General features: G+C 37.2%; 1 protein-coding gene across 3 annotated transcripts in view; it reads left to right on the top strand.

Moving 5' to 3' along the window:
* The window catches only part of SLC35G2 (solute carrier family 35 member G2), a 39,586-nt gene that overhangs the window by 2,138 nt on the left and 16,705 nt on the right, over positions 1-20,743 (top strand). The window contains exon 2 of one of the 3 annotated variants that reach the window (XM_054504403.2): positions 2,090-2,151. The exons of the other annotated variants lie outside the window; for them this stretch is intronic. The gene's annotated coding sequence lies outside the window, so the exon portion shown is untranslated. The remainder of the gene's footprint in view (positions 1-2,089; positions 2,152-20,743) is intronic. 3 annotated transcript variants of the gene reach the window in all.

Here is a 20,743-nt window from a genome sequence, read left to right as displayed (position 1 = left end):
CATTTTAAGTGGATTGATCTTGCATTTGCATTATATAATTTATCATTAATGTCATTATTAAGGGTTGCATAATATTGCATTACATGGATAGAACATAATTTATTTAAACAATACCATAATAATGAACATTTATGTATTTCCAGTTTTTTGCTATTACAGACAATTCTGCAAATAACATATTTGAACAAACATTTGTGCACTTGTTTCATTGTATTCTTAGAACAAATTCCTAGAAGTGAAATTGTCAGTTCAATGGGTAGGTACATTTTAAACATAAGTATTAATGAAATATTTATTGGAAGAACACTATTTCCAGATTGTGCTACAGAAAATGTGTACCAATATATACCACTATAAATACTGAATTAGAATGTCAATGTCCTTATACTATCACCAAAATTAGGTTATTAGATTCTATCAGTCTTTTAAAAGTATTTTCCAATTGGATAGGCAAAAAAGAACATGTTTTCATATATATATTGGTCATACTTATCTCTTCTTTTGTGAGTTTCCAGCCTTATTTTCTCTTGGTGTGCTTATATTGTTTCTTATTTGTAGGAGCTCTTTGTATAGTAAGGACTTCGTTACATATGTTGCAATTTTTTCTTGATTTTTTTTATTTTTAAACTTTATGGTATTTTATGCTGTATAGAAAATTTCAATTTTTATGTAGTCAAATATATATATGTATTTTTTTCTTTAGTTTCTGGCATTTATTTCAGTATTTCACCCCTCTCTATTGAAAGATAATCTACCATATTTTATGGTTTTATAAAAGATTATTTTTTAAACTCTAGGTTATACTCCCATCTTCCTTTTTTAGTAAATTCATTGCTAGATGTAACATTCCATTGAAGATCGTGTTGTAAGAAGTAGTTATTTATTTTTAACTCAGATTTACAGAGGCTCGTCCTCTATGAGAGGTAACACATTACTCAGTTTGAACCTTTTTTTTTTTTAAAGATTTTTTTTTATTTTTATTATTTATTTGACAGAGAGACTCAGCGAGAGAGGGAACACAAGCAGGGGGAGTGGGAGAGGGAGAAGCAGGCTCCCTGCAGAGCGGAGAGCCCGACGCGGGACTCGATCCCAGGACCCCGGGATCATGACCTGAGCCGAAGGCAGTCGCTTAACCAACTGAGCCACCCAGGCGCCCTCAGTTTGAACCTTTTAACATGATATATTTAATTTCTAAATACTTAATGAATGTGTTTTTTCTTAAAATGCTGTAGAGTCTGTAGTATTTTTAAACTAGTTAGTATGTAATCTTTTTAAAAAGGAGCTATTCTTTTTGTAGAGTATTTTTTTGTATAGAGAAAATATGACAAAAGTCCACTTTTTAGCCAAATTAGGAATTCATGTCATTGAAGTTCATAAGAATGTGCACACATAAGGTTGGTCAAATACCTTAAAGAGAACAAAAAAACCCACATACTACTTTTTTGTATCCATTATGGATCAAAGTAACTTTTTCCACAAAAATAAAAGAATGGTTATTGGGGTATTGATGAGCTATCCTATATTATTTTCTTTCTGGGTTTTAAAAACATTTTAGAACAGCCAAATGGGAATAATTTTATTGTTTTTATATAATAAATTCTAAAATATAGCTGATTATAAAAAAATTGGGATCAATACCAGAGTAGAAAATAAAGCCCTCTAGTAGGCTATTCTCCACAGGTAACCATGAATATTAGTTTGGAATAAACACCTTTAGATTATTGGGGCACCTGGGTGGCTCAGTTAGTTAAGCATCTGCCCTTAGCTCAGGTCATGATCTCTAGGTTCTGGGATCAAGCCCTGCCTGGGGTTTTCTGCTCATCAGGGAGTCTGCTTCTCCCTCTTCCTCTGCCCCCTCACCCCTCACGCACACGCATTCTCTTTCTCTCTCTCTCAAATAAATACAATCTTTTAAAAAAACCTTCCAGATTATTAAATTCATAAATAAAGACACATTTCATTGAATGTAAGATGTTGTCAATTGTAAGATACATTTTAAGTTTAGAAATGTGAAAAATTGTGCATCTTAAATTTGGTGTATCATAAATAGAATCATATTGTATCTATTTTTCTGTTATTTTTTCCACAGAAGACATAACTATCTTCCCATCTGACACATGGAAGTATTGAATTAATCAACATCCCACTTAAGTACAGATTCTTTACAACTTTTTAATAATAAAAACAATGCTGTATTGAACATTCTTTTAATATACCTCTGTGTAATGGTATTATTTCCTTAGAATAAAGTCCTAAACGAAATTGGTAGATTAGGGAGAATGCACACTTTGCATTTTGGTACATGTTGTGTGTTCTCCAAAATTCCTGTAAAATTTTTCCCTGCAGAAAATAGCGCATGATTCTTCATTCATGCTAGAGATAATCAAACTTTTCCATTTTCCTCACTTAAGGGGCAAAACAGATATCTCACTCTTGTTTCTGTGATTTTTTTTAAAGATTTTATTTATTTATTCATGAGAGACAGGGAGAGGGAGAGAGAGAGGCAGAGGCAGAGGGAGGAGCAGGCTCCCTGCTGAGCAGGGAGCCCGATGCGGGACTTGATCCCAGGACCCTGGGATCATGACCTGAGCCGAAAGCAGGCGCTTAACCATCTGAGCCACCCAGGTGCCCTTGTTTCTGTGATTTTTATAGAAATTGTGCATCTTTCCATATGTCTGTTGGTTATTTATATTTCTTTTTTTGTGAATTACCTATTCATGGCCTTTGCCCAATTTTTTTTGAGTTTTTAAGAGTCCATTTTATATGAAAGCTATTGACCCTTTGTTGCTATTGTTTTTAGTCACAAATTTTTTTACGGTTTCTTTTTTCTGCACAGAAGATTTAAATTTTCATGGAGACAAATCTGTCCATCTTTGTGATTTTTCACCTTGATATTACATTTAGAACAATACCCTAGTTCCCCATCACAAGATTATAAAAATATTCTCTAGTGAGAGAGCACAATTAAATTTACTAAGGAGTAGAACTTAGAACCATATTGTATTTCGATAGTCACCAATTCTGCTTCTAATAGGATCTAATAGGTTTTGTCTATTTGTGTTGGTAGATCTATCAATCAGCTCCAGCAGGGGGTGGGTAGTTGTAAGTAGAGGGGCCGAAGGAACTGAAGAGGGGCAATGATCACCCTGGTTTCATTTAATTAATATGTCTAACATTTTTGTTTTACCTATTAGAAATGGGAGTTAGTAAATTCAGTCACAAGATAAAATAGTATTTGGGAGATTGGAAGGGAGATTGACTGATTAATCATACCTTTTTTTCATACTTTAACATAAATTAGAGTCTTTTCAAAGACAAAATTAATGAGAATATGTGAAGATGTAAATAATCCACTTATTAAATATAAGTTTAATGGGAGCTTGTAAAGTTAATTTTCACAATATTTTTAATTCAAATGGATAGCTGAATCCCCCAATTACCTTTTAACTTGGATAGCGTTGCTATCCATGCTTCAGACTTCCTAGCTGATCTCAGCAGTTTTTGACTTATCTAGCAATCTGACAGTCTGGTTATCATGAGGATTAGACACCCCTCTCACCCCCCCCCCCCCAATTATTAGATGCTTGAAGAGTTTTTGCCTCCTGGTGACCTGAGTAGAAATATAATTTTCCAGTTTGGCATTAGAATTTGTTGGTGAGGAAAAAGATGTTGGCATTAACCAGGCCTTTTTTTTTTCTGAGCACTTTTAAACATTTCATTGGTGAGGAGAGTTTTATTTCATTTTCCTTGCTAAGGCCACCTGCACTATGGATGATATTTCTTAAACACTCTGATAAATCACAGTTCCAGGATGTTGTGGGCCACTACTATATCTTCCTTCTTATTTCATATTCCTCCTGAATAATTTTGATTGTAGAATCAGGCAAAGTACCCTTGTTATCACCACACATATTTTTTGCTGCCATTCTGCACTTAGCAATGATTCTCCAAGTAACTAAAGTGTTACACCAACAGTCAGTGTCTGCTGGTCACTGTTTTGGGTGTGGGTAGGAGAATGATAATCACTCCAGTATCTCTCCTTTCTCACTTTTCATCCATCTGCCTTCTAGTCTAGACACAGGAAATAGCCTTCTACTTTTTAGGAAATGTCAAAGATGAGCTGAGGTCACAGAGTTTTTTTTTCTTCTGTGGACTAAAACTTTATTTTGCCCTATAAATTTTAATATACATATGTAATTTTAAAATTTTGGCTTATATGACATTACCACAGGTTAAATTGTTTATTCACTCTTTCTCTTATAGTCATTGCTGTAATAGAATTATATGTGACCAGTAGGCATATGTAGCACTTTATGTGCACTTAACACTATTTGATAGTTATATAGGAACTCAATTCATATGCCTATCTTTACTAAAGTTCATTTAATCATTTCCTGACTGTATCAAAATCATTTGGTATCTTTTTCCTTTTATTTAAGACCCAAAATAGCAGCAGCTTTACTGAACTCTGACTTTGACTTTAAGAACTTGATGAAGGAAAGTAGAAATATTAGGTAATTTCCCATTTATTTCGCCCTGGTCTCTCTGTAACTCTGGCTGAGCCATTGCTCTAAATAGGGTTGAGAATCCCAATGGTGAATAAGGCTGCTGAAGCTAGTGGTGAACCAAAGCCAGATACTCAAATTATTTCTTGGATTCCCTTAAATTTAAGGTTAGGAGATAGAAGAGAGAGTCAGGTTGCAGAAATGTGATAACCAGAGCTCAGCACCACAACCAATTAGACCCAGAATTAGTGGTCTCTGGTTAAGAGGGTGATTTTCTCCAAAGCAGGCCAGCTATGCCAGAGGACTTGTAGCGTTTGTTGAGTCCGGTATTGCCCCTAGGACCTGGGGACACGGAGAAAAAGATAAGGACATATCTCTGTTCTTGGAATGTAACACTTTTTCAGGGGTTAGTGTTACGTATACAACTCAGAGTGATACCATATGTCAAGGACTATAACAGAATCCTGTAGAAAGTGTTCTTAAAGCCAAAGGAGAAACAGATTGTTCAGTGAGAGGCTTCTCCAAATAAGTCACTAGGAACATTGTGAGGATGTGTTTGGAGATTTGCCAGAGATTTCTTTGTGGGGTAGTTGATGGCCTCAAGTTGGGCTGGAGGCTGAGGGTTTGGATTTGAAGCCTGGCTGCCATGTTTAGCACCCTTGTAAGCTTGGGCAAGTCACTGTACCTGGCTGAGTTTCACTGAATTTTTTTTTAAGATTTTATTTATTTATTTGTCAGAGAGAGAGAGCGAGCGAGCGAGCACAAGCAGGAGGAGCGGCAGGCAGAGGGAGAGGGAGAAGCAGGCTTCCCACTGAGCAAAGAGCCCAATGCAGGGCTCGATCCCAGGACCCGGGGATCATGACCTAAACCGAAGGCAGACGCTTAACCGACTGAGCCACCCAGGCATCCCATGAATTCTTATTTTAAGAGCGAATAATATTAGTGCCTACCTTGTTAGGGTTGTTGTGGGATTAAGTAAAACATTACATGTAAAGCACTTGGTATAAGCCTAGTGTATAATAGTCTAGTTTGTTTATTTTGCCTTTCTAGAATTGCATGTAAATCACTCTGGACAAATGATTATTCATTCTATTGTCAGAGCTTTCAGTGGTAAATGGACTATATAAACTCTCTGTCTTCTGAATCTGTATAATTCTCCTAATTTGGAATTTTCTCTTTTAATATAGTTTAAATCCCAACCTTCTGTTTTTTACCAATTCTCATACTATCCACAAACAAAATAGGCCCAGTCTGGCATTGTCATGACTGTAGCTTTGTTCTTTAGTACTCTGATGTTAAAGCAAATACATATTTAATTGTATAATTTCCTTCCTTTTATGTATATAGAACTTGTTGTGTCTGTTTTGTGGCACTTGTAACCATATATTATTTCTCCCAAATGAACATGTACATTATTTATTTTTTTATTTTTTAAAAATTATTTATTTATTTATTTATTATTTGAGAGAGAGAGCATGTGTACATGCGTGGGGGGAGGAGTGGAGGGAGAGAGAGAGTCTTAAGCAGACTCTGGGCTGAGTGCAGAGCCCGACATGGGGCTCGATCTCACAACCCTGAGATCATGACCTGAGCCGAAACTGAGAGTCGGACACTTAACCGACTGTGCTACCCAGGTGCCCTGAACATGTACATTTTTTAAGAGAAAGCTTATGTCTTCTTAATCTTATCTCTCATAATGTCTTAGATAGTGCCTTCCACATCATGGGCACTCAGTTAATATTGACTGAATGAAGGAATAAATGTGGATGCATGAAGCTTCCAGAATAGATGCTGTGATCTAGGCTGCTCCCATAGAAACAATCTCTAGAATAGGAGAGATTATAAAACCTGGTGTATGTTCAGAGAAGAGTGTTTAAGATGGTGAAAAGATGGAAAACCACGATTACACATGGAATAATTGAAAAAAAGAGAAGGTTTTCAGTTTGGAGAAGAAAAAAACTTATAATGGGGGACCTGCAATGTAGAAGGTAGGAAATAGTTCTGATATTGAAACGTTGTCATGTGGAAGAGGGAATTAATTAGTGACCCCAGAGGAAATACATAGGAACAGCCTCTGGAAATTATATGGAGAAAGATTCTGACACAATGTTAAAAAATAATTTTCTAGAGGCGCCTGGGTGGCTCAGTTGTTAAGCGTCTGCCTTCGGCTCAGGTCATGATCCCAGGGTCCTGGGATCTAGCCCCACATCGGGCTCCCCACTCCGTGGGAAGCCTGCTTCTCCCTCTCCCACTCCCCCTGCTTGTGTTCCTTCTCTCGCTGTGTCTCTCTCTGTCAAAAAATAAATAAAATCTTTAAAAAAAAATAATTTTCTAACAATTAGAATGACTCTCAGGTGGCTGCCTTGAAAGGGAGTGAGCTTCCTGTCATTGTAGGTGTTCAAACAGATTCGGTGCTATCCGTTGGGGATGCTGTAGAGGATATACAGATTTGACTTATTATTTTTTCAACTGTCTGATGGTGCAAAGCTATATGCATTCATTAGAAACCATACTTCCAATTCGAATTTTGATCTTTTCCCGGGCTAGCAATATGTGGTATGGTTCTCTCTGGTGATGCTGGGCAGCAGCAGCGAGTCACAGCTCCCAGTCAGCCACATGATCATGAAAGTGAACAACTGATACTTACAACTCTTCTGTTTTTCACTTTCAGTACAGTATTCAATAAATTACATGAGATATTCAATACTTGATTATAAAATAGATTTTGTGTTAGATGATTTTGCTCAACTGTAGGCTAATGCAGGGACATTTAAGGTAGGCTAGGCTAAGCTATGATGTTCTGTAGGTTAGGTGTATTAAGTGCATTTTTGACTTACCATATTTTCAAATTATGATGGGTTTATCAGGATGTAACACCGTCATAAGTGGAGAAAGATGTACCTGCAAAGGAATTGGAGTAGATGACTCCCCAAATCTTTTTCAAGTCTCATGGTCTTTACTTCTATGTATATTATTATAGTATTGTATATGGTTACCCTATATTAAATATATACATTAATGTATACATTGTATATGTAGATATATAAAGATATATATTCTCATTATCACAATAATGCCTAAATTAGTGAAGGGTGAAAATGACTTTTCAAAAACTTGATCTTGATTACTTAAAAAATATTACTAACATGTTTTTTGCTTGAGGACACCAATTTGTAAAATATTATTCTGCATGAACACTATGTACTTAAATGCAATAAACAAGTTTAATAATGTTGTTAGCACCTCGGGGCACTAGGGTGGTGCAATCAGTTAAGCATCCTACTCTTGGTTTCAGCTCAGGTCATGATCTTAGGGTTGTGAGATCGAGCCCCGCATGGAGCGCCATGCTCAGTGCAGATGCTCAGTGCAGAATTTGCTGGAGATTCTCTCTCCCTCTTCCTCTGCTCCTCCCCCTCGTGCTCTCTCTCTCTCTCGAATGAATAAATAAATCTTTAAAAAAAATGTTGTTAGCATCTCAAAAGCAAATAAATATTATTTCAGTTTCTAAATTAAATCTAAAAAGAGGAAAGAAGTAAGTGACCCAGAGTCAACTTGTCCTGATTCAAATGAGTTGTGAGTTCAGGACTACATCACGACTATCACCACCACCATCATTACTAACATTTATTTAGCATTTTCTATGTACCTAGCTGTTTTAAGCATACCACATGTATTAACTCATGTACTTCTCCCAACAACTATTTATCTATGAGATAGATACTGTAATCCCCAATTTATTTTTTTACATTTTACTTTGAAATAATTTCAAACTTATAAGGAAGTTGCACATGTAGCCCAAGGAACTTCTGGGTGAAGGATAACTCCCATATATCCTTCACCCCATTTTCTCCACTTGTAAGTATTTTACAACATTTGTTTTTTCATTCATTCATATTCTCTTTCTCTTTTTTTTCTGAACTGACTGAAAGTTGCAGATGTGATTCCTAATTAACCCTCAATACTTAAATATTTTCCCTAAAAACAAGACACTTCTGTATAACCACAGTATTATAACGAAAATGAGGAATTTAACCGTTAAAATTCTACCATCAAATCCACAGACCTTATTGAGAATTTTCCATTTGTTCTAATAATTTACCTTTTTAAAAAGATTTAATTAATTAATTAATTTATTTATTTATTTTAGAGAAGAGAGGGAGAGTGTGTGTGTTGTGGTGGGGGGGGCAGAGATAGCAGGGCAGAGGGAAAGAGAGAAGTCTCAAGCTGACTCCCTGCTTAGCGTGGAGTCTGCCGGGACTTCATCTCAAGACACTGAGATCATGACCTGAGCCGAAATCAAGAGTCTGACGCTTAACTGACTGAGCCACCCAGGCGCCCCTCCAATAATTTACTCTTTGGAAAAATATTTTTTATTTCTGGTCTAGAATCAAATCCAGGATTATGAGTTTCATTAATTGTCATGTATCTTTAATCTTTAATTTGTGACAGTTCCTGATTCCTTCCTTGTCTTTAATAATCTTGACATTTTTGAAAGTTCAGGCCATTTTGTTCAGCTCAGGTCATGATCCCAGGGTCCTGGGATAGAGCCCAGCGTCGGGCTCCCTGCTCTGCGGGCAGATTGCTTCTTCCCCCACCCCGGCCCCGCCCCCGCTTGTGCTCGGTGTACTCTCTCTCTCTCTTGCTCTTTCTCTCAAATAAATAAAATCTTTAAAACAAAACAAAACAAAGTTCAGGCCATTTTGTAGAATGTCCCTCACTTTAGGTTTGTCTATGTTTCTTCATGATTAGATGCAAGTTATGCAATTTTGGCAGGAATATGATAGAGATTTTGTGTTCTCAGTGTATCTAATTAATAAAGATTTGCAGTTGATGTTAATTTTGATGATCTGGTTAAGGTGATAACTTCTTCACTGTAAAGTTATTAATTTTCCCTTGGTAATTAATAAGCATTTTGTGGGAAGATTCTTTGAGATTATGTAAACATCCTGTTCTTCAACAAACTTTCAGTCACTTATTTTATGATTCTTGCTTGAAAAAATTATTATTATGATGATTGCCAAATGGCAATTTTTCCAGGTCCACATTTATTTTACATTTATTAGTTGGTATTTTATTATAAGGAAGAGTTTTCTCTTTTTATTTATTTGTTAATTCATTTATTTACATAAGCATGGACTTGTAGATTTCTGTTTTATTCATTGGATTTTAACCCACTGTCATTATTGATTTTGATGCTAAAATTGTCAGAGATTTGGCTGTTCAAGTCCCATTCAAGCCGGTTCTTGTGTTCTTCTGACATCTCTATTTTATTCTTGGAGTACTTTCTGGTGTAAGATGTTTCAGGCTTATCTTGTTTCTCTTATTCTTACCCAACCATTTCAGTCATTTCAAAAGTAGTTCTCCAGGGAGCCATGGTTCCTTTTAGTAGACAATGCAAGATCTGGGTGCTAGGTGTGGTTATTAATAATGGGATGTCATTGCTTTTAGACCATTTTAGCAGACAGAGCCAGGAAACTCACAAACACATATGCACATACATCTATATCTATTTCTATACCTAGTCATCTATTCATATTAAAACCCATGAGTTTAATATCTTCACCTCCCCTACAATACCACAAGGCTCCTTCTAGTCTTCATTCTTTTTCTATTTGAAATTTCCTTTCTGATGATAAGAAATTTGGCCCTCCATTATCTTCAATATTTAATTATCAGCTCATTCTCCCTTTATATAACTAATACCCTGGCCTCATGGGCCACCTCCTTGGCCCCAACTCCTCCTCAGACCCAGTCCTGCTGGCCCCCTCAGCCTCCTCCCAGCCTTAAGTCACACAGCTAGAAAGTGGTAGAGCAGGAAAAAAAAAAAAAAAACCCTGCCAGTTATTTGACAGAGAGCTTTTTATTGGGTCTTCAAGCCTAAGGGCATCTATTTGTGAAACTGCTCCTGTGAAGAGGCACAAGGAAAAGGGGCCCTTGGGCTAATGAGATGAAGATTTAAGCAGGCTGAGTAGCAGTCCTCAGGGATGTCCCTTCTGTGAGAAACTTGGAGAATGAAGGGTGGAGGGAGCCAGATGCTGCCACCTGCCAAGACCCACAGTGAAGGAATTCTCCGAAATTGGTGTGGTTCAGGGTTCAGTCAACTGCCTTCTCCAGCACCACTAATATCCCACTGTGTTTTGTTACTATGTCTAAAACACATTCCATTAAGACACAAACTTATCACTGTGCTGTATTTGTAAAGAGGGAAATACTGCTTTTATTAGCAGCTTCTTAAATTGAAATTCTAGGAGATGGATGATACTGTATGTTGTTTTAGTGCTGACTTCATTTCCTGGTCCAGAAGATCAGAAATCTGTTTGTATTTTAGAAAACAGCATGAGGTCCATCTGTTCAGGTCACATTTTCCCACATTAACACAAAGATTTATGGGGTGGTAAACTTATGTAAGAAAAAACAATCGTAGTTATATTATTTGCTGCCGTTTGAATTGACATTATTTTTTTGTTAGCCATGAAAATATAGTAATAAACACACACGTGCACAATGAATTAATTCAAACACCAAGTGTGATAAAGGAATCCTCCTTAGTTTATGTAGTATTTCACCTCTGTTTTGGTTTGCGTTCTAGACATCATCCATTCAAATTCGCTCCATGATACTGTTTATCCACAGTTTTGCTTCCAACAGAAGGTACAGACAGACGTACAAGAGCTATATTTGGCTTCCTGGGTGACTATTCTGGTCTGACTGAAATACAGTGTAATGTTTTTTTTTTTCCCTCTGATGAAAATTGCTTGATTTCCCCCCGCCACACCCCCCAGTATATGAAATAAACACATACTTAGGTAGAAAATGAAACAAAAAGTAATAAGAAGAAAGTACTGAAAAACGGAAATTCTGCCATCCACAGTATAAATTGTTTTATATTTAAAAAATCATACCATGAATATTCTTTTATACCTTTCTTTTTACTTGACAATGTGACATGAAGTTTTTTTTATGTCATCATGTCTACGTATATATTAACTTTTTGGATGACTGCATAATATTGCATTGATGTTTTCATTTTACCAGTCCCCTATTAGAGGGTAATGAAGCTATTTTCAATTTTTTTATTGTGTGAAGAAAGCCATGATGAATATCCTTGCATGCTATCTTTATGTACTTTACTAGTGATCTCCTTGGGATATATTCCTCCTGGAAATGGCATTGCTGGGTCAAGAGTTCACACATTTAACATTTTGATACATGTTGCTGGTAAAAGTAACTCTTAATAAGATGGATTATATATACAATGCTTGTCCTTCATATACAATGTCCCTGCCAATGATGGGACTTTGCAAAGTCTCTTCAACTTTGTAGTAGCATTATATATATGTGTGTATATTCTCTAATTTTAAGGGAGTGATTTTAATAAATCTAGGTATGCACCTTAACCAACCAGGTGTTGTCACGTTTTACTCAAAATATGATTTATGGTTTGGTTTGAAGCAAGATGACATTTGGTCCGTTTCTTGTTTTTTCTCATTTGAGTTTAATGAATTATAGTATATGGTATATGTGACTGAGTTGTAATTTCACTGAGTGATGTCTATAGTATGAAAACTCAGTTATGATTAAAAGAAACCAAATTTGTAAAATTTTGATCTAATTCATTTGGCATTTCCATAAGTCTTAGCCTCAAGAGGGATTTCAGGCTTGGCTTTCTCATGGATAAACAGCAGCAAGAACAGGGTAAATGTGAGCAGGTGGTGCATGTAGCGTTTCAGGGATTTGAGAGTAGACTCTATTGATCCTCGGTGTTCCTTTTTTTGTTCAGGGACTGGTGCAAGTCCTGGGGGTGGGGGTTGGTAGGCTTCTTTGAACTCACCTGGGCTGTTTGATCCTTTCTCATGAGAATTAGGTAAGGAATAAGCAATCAATCATACTTTAACAAGCATATCAGAACAGCCCTATAATCTGTTTTACATTACATTTAATTAGCATCTAACCTAATTGGTGGCTTAACCATTATTTATGTACATATAAAAAAGATCATGGAAATAGAAAAGGATCATTTTATTCCTGCCCCTTCCCCTTCTAACAATGGCCCCCAGCCACTCTTAACGGATTCACTCAGCACAACTGATTTTAAAGGTGCTGATTCACTGCTGACTGATTCTGCCTTTTTTTAAAAGACAGGAGGAAAGTAAGTGGTAGATGATAAATATGTGTTCACTGAGAATGTCATAGTTTATGCAAATTGATAGGTCCACTGCTTCAGAGATTAGAAAAGCTCTTTCCTGGAAAGGGAAGTGTCTATTATAAATGGTGAAAGACTCTTACATTCCAGCAAGTTCTTAGCTGCCAGCCGACATATTCATCACAGTGTGCCAGAATGGATTTTAAAATGGTACAACATAAATTGCTTTGCTCCAAATCAGGCATCATTGCCTTCACACAAGCTAAATCAACCTGCTTGTTTGAAAACGGCCAAATAAGGCTTTCTTTCAACCTCAGTTAACTTTTTCCTTTCCTGGTGTGCATGGTTCATTACAGTCCACCAAAGTCATCAACCACAATTGAGCACAGGGGAGCCAGGCTCCTCACCTTGATTTTGCCTACACAGCAACAGGCACAGTTGCCCCCAAGCTGATGGCAGGAGAGAATGTTCAGCCTAGCTCTAACCAAACTGATAACTCCCTTCCCAACTTGCCCTTTTCCACCGCTTTCCCTTTTCCACTTTTTGCTTTCATTTAGTTCTTTTTTTTTCCCCCCTCGGTCTTTGTCCCTCCCACAGCTAGCTGTTGATTCCCAGCGGCTCTCAAAACAGCTGATAACCTCTGACTATCCCTTCACTAACTTTTCGCTGTAGAACTGTCAGCTGAGTCTCCAGCTCACACTTGGGCTAAGCCTCCTGTTTGGTGCATCTGGCCCATTTCTCCTTCCTACCTCTCCCCTCACCCCACGTCCATCCCATCAAATCTGTCTCCTTACTTCACCTCATCTCCACGTCTCTTAGCGGCAATTTTCTCCTCTCCTATAACCCAATCTGGCATAGCCCAGCAAAATCCTCAGGTCTCTCTCCTAAACTCTTGTATCCCAGCTTAGCCCAACTCTTCCCAGCTCCCTCACTCCTCACAGCCTGGCCCACTCAGCATCCGATATTCACTGCCTTTCTTAGATCAACTAAGCAGCCTTCATCCCCAGCCCAGCCTGCTGTGCCACAGGCTGTAGCCTGGCTCAGCCCTATCAAAGCAGCCCTGACCCACCCCCTCTTGGGCAGCTTCTGCTTTTCAGCCCAGAATAAGGATTCTTTCTCACCTAAGTATCCCTCTTTTAAGCTTATGTTAGCTAACATGCTGAGGAGCTTATCATTCAGCCCATGTGCCCCAAATCTCTTCTAGCCTGGAATGGGCGAGCTGTCGTGCAGTTCTGGTGCTGTTGTGCATTTATTAGCACTGCAGGCAATGACCCTCACAGAGGATGTTACCTCATTGACCTGTCATCAGCAAAGTACAGTGATGATGGTGGATTTGGACTTATTCTTCCACATTCCTCCCTTGATTTTTCTAAGCAAGAAGATGAATTTGTGAGATGGTTAGCAGGGTCAGGAGGTGCAGTCAATGGCTACAGAAATGAAAGCTAGCTATTGCTACAGCAATACAGAATTGAACCCTATCCAAGGGCTGGACTAACAGGGTCAGAGCACCAATACCAGATTCTAGACTTGGCGTAAATTATTTTCCCTCAATAACAAGATGCTTATGAGTAGGGTGAAAGACTTCATATCCTACTAATTTTTGAGCCGAGATGTTTCTTACTGGTCGGTAATGTGAACATAAAAGTCAGAATTCATCCCTAGCAACCCCCCAAATAACATTTTCAGGGTAAATACCCAAGAGTTTCCACCTACAATCATGTCTACAAATCATGGGGGTAAAACTCAAGTTTATAGCCAATTTAAAGTCCATTCTAAAATTATAACAGGGTTGCTGGAAGGGATGTGGGCAGGGGATAGGCTAAATGGGCGATGGGTATTAAGGAGGGCACTTACTGTGATGGGCACTGGGTGTTATATGTAAGTGATGAATCACTAAATTCTACTCCTGAAACTAATATTACACTATATGTTAAGTAACTATTTTTAAATAAAAACTTAAAACATTATAAAAACTAAAATTGTATTCTTTGACTCCAAAAAATCAAAATCGTGGAAGATAATCTCTTTTGGCTAGTATAAATGAAAAGTACTAAGTAATTAAGCAATCATATTTAACACCATTTAATAAAATGTCTTAATACTCTGGTAAATATTCGGATGATGACTTTGAAGTGTTTTGAAATAAATGAAGATAGAACCCTTATTTCATAAAGCTATGTCTAATATATTAATATTTATTACTCTTTTTTATAATTATTTATTCATGAGAGACAGAGAGAGAGAGAGAGAGAGGCAGAGAGAGAAGCAGGCTTCCCGCGGAGCAGGGAGCCTGATGCGGGACTCGATCCCAGGACTCTGGGATCATGACCTGAGCCGAAGGCAGACACTTAACCATCTGAGCCACTCAGGCACCCAGTATTTATTACTCTTAAGAGAATTCAAAGTATAGCCACCAAAACATTTTGAGAATGGAAAAAATGGTAACACCAATAATTTTTTGTCTTTTATATTCCAAATACTCAATGCCACCCTTTCATAAATACCCTCACTCCATTCATTCAGTCTGATTTTATTGCCATTTTCTTATTTCTTTCTTGCTGGAGAGTTCAGGATCAGCTTCAAATGACAAGGAGATATGAAAAATGAGGTTCAAGGGCTTTCCTATTTTTAGATTGAAAATTCTTTGATGATGTAACACAAATGAAAGTTCTCTCAACCCAAGAAATTTGCAGAGATGCTGACCCCTGTCGCAGGTGAATCCTTGCTGCTTTATTCTGACAATTCTGGGCCAGCATGGGGCCAACAGAGACTTCAGGGGCAGCCCACATCAGGATGGGTTCCTCAGGGATCTGGAACCAGTGTCCCCAGCTCAGAGAGTCAAAATTGCAGCTGAGTGACAAAGATAACGGTCTAAGGACCATCTCAAAGGTGAAATCAGAATAGAAATAGGAGAATGAACAGCATAACTTATGAGAACTGATAGCATGATGGGAAAAAGTTCAAGGAGCAGCTGTAGAATGCAGTTCAGGACTGAGCTTTGTTTTGTTCTATCAACATTTATTAAATGTGTTTTATGTGCCAGGAACATAAATAGGAATGAGAACTCTCTTGTCTTCATGGAACTCACAGGCCACAAGGGAGATTCTGACTTTGGCGTGACCCTTTAGATGGTGTCTGAGTCTGTTGAAGGAGTGGACATTGCAGATTAAAGGAGCCACCTTAGGCTGTGCACAAACCAGAAAACTTGGGATGTGTTGACAAGTCCTGCCCAGCGTGAATGTGTGAGGAGGTGGAGTCATACTGTGGCAGCTCCCCAATTCTCCGTGGCTCTGAGTCTTCTCAGAAAAAGCACTTTAAAAATTAGAGGTCTCGGTGATTTTTAATACTTGTCCCTTGTCCTGGAATTTGCTAGCTGGGCCTAGATGAAGATTTGAGTAAAAGTGTTTGGGAGAGTAGACAGAGTGTGCAAGGGAGTTATAAGAAAACAAATTGCCTTGATAATTGCATTTCCAGAGAGCTATCTAAGTAATCACATAAAATTTAAAAGGTCCCAGTAGAAAATGGCTTGAAGGAATTATTCAGATTCTATTCTAATTAGCAGCCCTAAGTCCTCGTTTACCACAATTGACATGTATTTCTTCAGTATGAGCTCAAAGTGCTGTCTACTCATCTTTAAGGAAATCTTATGTTATTATTACCCTAGACTGCCAACCAATTCTGGTTGATTCTTTCAAAAGTCTACTCTAGTTTTCTTGATAAATTGTAGGCTATTTTCCCCAAACAACAACTACACGAGGAACAAAATGTAGGCAAATTGTCTGCTATGAATTACTGTTATACACCATCCTATCCCATCAATAAAAGAATTAAGAGCAACTTAAGGAATTATCTTCAGTTTTTGATTCATTAGACCAGCATTGTATGAATACTTTTCCATAAATTTCAAAATATTAATGCTTTATTAGAATCTGTATTAAAATAATATTGTGACAAGCAGAGTAGGCAGGAAAGGTTCCTTGATTGGTGGGATTCAATTTTAAATATTACATGGTACACTAATGTATCTGTGTATCAGACAAGGTTTAGTTACAGATAACAAAAATCACTCTACCTCTTTGAATCAGAAAGATATAATACAAGAAATCAGAAGTTTCCAAAATCATAAGAAGAGCTGGAGGAACAGATTTCAAGTTGGGCCTCCAGGCATACTTCCTTGAATGCATGATTTTTTTTATCCTTTAAAAAATTCCTAATCTAGCAATTCATAAACTGTGTATAATAACCTTCTTGCTATAGACACAGCAGAGAGAAAAAGAAGTCTTTCTTCTATGCTAATGTCAAAATCTCCACAGTATTTGACCAATAGGAAGAAAGCAAGCTAGTATTTATTGAGCACCTGCTATGTACTTTTGATCTGTATTTTCATTAAATCCATGTTAATAACCCTTTCAAGTTGGTAGTATCAACCAATATTGCAGATGGAGAAACTAAGGTTTAGAAAGGCTAAGTGATGTATGCACAGGTAGAAAATGATGGAGACAGAATTAAAATTCAGATCTGCTGCCTCCTGAATTGGTTAAATTTATTGTCCAGTATTGGTTATTAATCCAAAATCCTATTTGATGGCATCTAACCAAAGTTCTGATTCAATATTTAATAACTATATTCACCAGGCCAGTTAGCTCAGCCATTAAGAGATGCTTTATAATTCACTTTTTTTCTAGATGATCCATGAGGATGTGGTTCTTAAAAGCAGACATTCAAACAGTATTTCAGGGGCAGGCAAGCCAGCAAGTAGTTTCTATCTTAGGCAAAAATAATCTTGTCCATGTCACTTGAACTTTGTAGTCTTATCCAACATTTTTCTAGACCTTAAGAAGATCAAAAATTATTTTCTAGGAACACTCATGGTTTTACATGCAGGCAGTTCTTTTGTCCATATTTGTACTAAGCATGTGGGTCTTCTAAGAATACAAATCTGATCTTTAGACATTCACAGAATGATGGTGTATGAGTTTTCTGTTCGCTGCTATAACAAATTACCACAAACTTGATGGCTTAAAACAACAGGAGTATTATGTTACAATTCTGTAAGTCAGAGGTCCAGTATAGATATCACATAGTGTTGGCAGGGTGTATTCTTTTCTGCAGACTCTAGGGAAGGATCCATTTCCTTGCCTTTCAGAGGCTGTCCACCTTCCTGGGTTTATGATCCCCTTCTGTCTTCAATACTAGCAACAGCAGGTTGAGTTCTCACATTGCATCACTCTGACCTTGCTTCTGTTGTCACATCTCCTCTGACTTTTCTGTCTCTGTCTTCCACTTTTAATCACCTGTGATTACATTAGGCCCAATCAGATAATCCAGGAAAGTCCCCTATTTTAAGGTCATTTGATTTGAAGCTTAATTCCATTTGCAACCTTAATTCCCCTTAGTCATATAAGGTAATATATTGACCGCTTCTGGGAATTAGGATGTGGATATTTTGGTGGGGGTGTATGGGGGAGGCATTATTCTGCCTACCATGGATGATTACTTTGCATTGTAGTATAGAAGAAAGGGCTTGGGAAGGCAGACCTGGATCTGAATTTTGTCCATACCATCAACTGGTTATGTCACTCACTAACTGGCAAGTCACCCAAACTCTCAGAACCTATTTCCTCATATGTAAAATGGAGATTATAATACCTACTGCACAGAGTTCTTTTCTACCTTTAAATGAGGAAACGAAGTTCTTAGTCACGCCTGGCACAGAGATGGGGCTAAATAAATATAGCTATCATTATAATTAGAGAATCTAGAGCCATATTCAGGGCCAAACAATCCAAAAGAGTATGTCCCAGGTGCATGGAAGCATCTGTTCTTGGTATTTCCTGTGGTTTCATTTTTCCTTTAACTCTAATTGATGGTTGCCTCAAATCCTTTCAAAACCAAACAGTGTATCGATCCTAAATAAACACACAAAATATGAATGAAGAAGCACTTTATTTTACTTTTAGTCTCAGCTAGTTTCTCTCCATAAGTGATGTTCTGAATGGAGAACAAAGAGACAAACATGAATAGTCTTGATTTATCTCCTATTTTTTTTTTTTTTTTACAATTTTCCCCTGGCCACCAAAACCCATTTCTTCATTTATATTCAGTGGGAAAACTTCAAAATTTTTATCTGTTCATTTTCACATATGTGGCTTTTCCCATGATGGTTATGGATCTATCCCTGCACAAAGGATCAGTGGCAGCTGGTCATCCCATTTGTGTTTTTAGCTCTCAGAAAGCTAATGAGTGACCTATTGTGTTCAAAGCCCTTATTAACTAGCCATTAAAGATGATGTTATAGAATATTTAGTGACATGGAAAAATATTTGCAATGTATTGATAAATAGAATGGGGAAGTTATAAACTGGGATATGGTGTTTGATGCCATTTTTGGAAAAAATATTCACAAATAGAAAAAGGCTTGGAAGGATCAGTAGTTATCTCTGGGTGGTAGAATTATGAATAGTTTTTATTTTATTTGTTTGCTTTCCCACATTTCTGAATTTTTCTATAATAAAAATATATTGCTTTTGTACTAGGAGTAAACAAAAAATAATTTTTTATGTAGAGATCTGATGGTGGTAGATAGCTCCTGAGTCAGAAGCTTATTCTGAGCAGGCCTAGGGAAGCTTGATAAGGGACTGCTGTGACTTTGTGGTGGTGGGGTTCACCTGACTTGGCCAATTTGTGAGGCGTGCACTGGGAAGCAGGGACATAGCAGTTAAGTTCAGCCTGGAAATGCTGAGATATGTATCTCCAGCACCCTTCCTCTTTGATTGACAGTGGTTTAATTAAGAAAAGGAGATACACATTACTTAAGGAACACCTCCAGTTAAGTCTGAGAAATTTAGTATTAAAAGAAAGAAATATGGGAGATCTATCAGCAGAAATAGAGCCAGAGGTAGAGATGCTAAATAAACAAATTTTCTTTTTAAAAAAATTTTTTTATTGTTATGTTAATCACCATACATTACATCATTAGTTTTTGATATAGTGTTCCATGATTCATTGTTCGTGCATAACACCCAGTGCTCCATGCAGAACGTGCCCTCCTTAATACCCATCACCAGGCTAACCCATCCCCCCATCCCCCTCCCCTCTAGAACCCTTAGTCTTTCAGAGCCCATCGTCTCTAAACAAATTCTCTTAATAGCCAAACTGCACACTATAATGTCTTATTATTATTGAAATATTAAGGACTTTAAAGTGTTTTAGTGGATAAGTTTCCTTACTTGAGTTATTTGAGCCATTTAAATTCGTTTATATTATTACTTAATTTTGTTCTTAACAAAATTTGCTTCATTAAAAAAATAGTCCACTCATTGATTCAACAAACACTTACTGAACACCTGTCTCATGCCAAACACTGTGCTAGGTGCTGAAGATATAAAAATCGATAATACCTAATTTTAATACATGTGGGGTGAAAACTCTCACAGGTTTAGAGGGAGAGAAAGACAAAAACACAGTTATAGTTCAAAGCAATAAATTCTATGATCGAAGGTATAATGAAAGAATGAGGGTGGGCATCTAACTTAGATGGAGATAAGAGGTAGGCCTAGGGAAATTTTCCAGAGAAGGTGATATTTAATCTGAGCCTTGAAGAATGCGCAGGAATTTACGAGGTGAAAAAGCAGGAAAAGAGTATTCCATAAAGAAGGAATAGCATATGTAAAAACCCAGAGGCATGCAATACCATGACATTTTGGAAGAGTTTCCTATAGTTTGAAATAGCCAGAACTTTTGTGCATGTGGAGGACAAGAAGAGGATGAGGCTGTGATAATTCATTTCATGTGTCAACTTGGCTGGTTGAAGACTATTCTACATGTTTTTATGAAGGGGTCTTTGGATGAGATTTACACTTAAATCCCTAGAATTGAGTAAAGCAGATTGCTTTCCATAATGTGGGTGGGCCTCAACAAATCAGATGAAGGCCTTAAAAGAAAAGACTAATATCTGCTGAGAAGGGAATTCAGATATTTTGAGTTTGAACCGCAGCTCTTCCCTAGGCTTCCAGCCTGCTGGCCTACCCTGAAAATATTGGTTTTGTCAGGCACCACAGTCACGTGAATCAATTCCTTAAAATAAATCTCTGTA

This window comes from Mirounga angustirostris, unplaced genomic scaffold (assembly GCF_029215605.1).
Source record: "Mirounga angustirostris isolate CCGP_5_RB_7025 unplaced genomic scaffold, mMirAng1.0.hap1 SCAF_1, whole genome shotgun sequence".
In the NCBI taxonomy this organism is placed as follows: Eukaryota; Metazoa; Chordata; class Mammalia; order Carnivora; family Phocidae; genus Mirounga; species Mirounga angustirostris.
The sequence above is the reverse complement of the archived record's forward strand: the minus strand, read 5'-3'. Positions and strand labels throughout refer to the sequence as shown.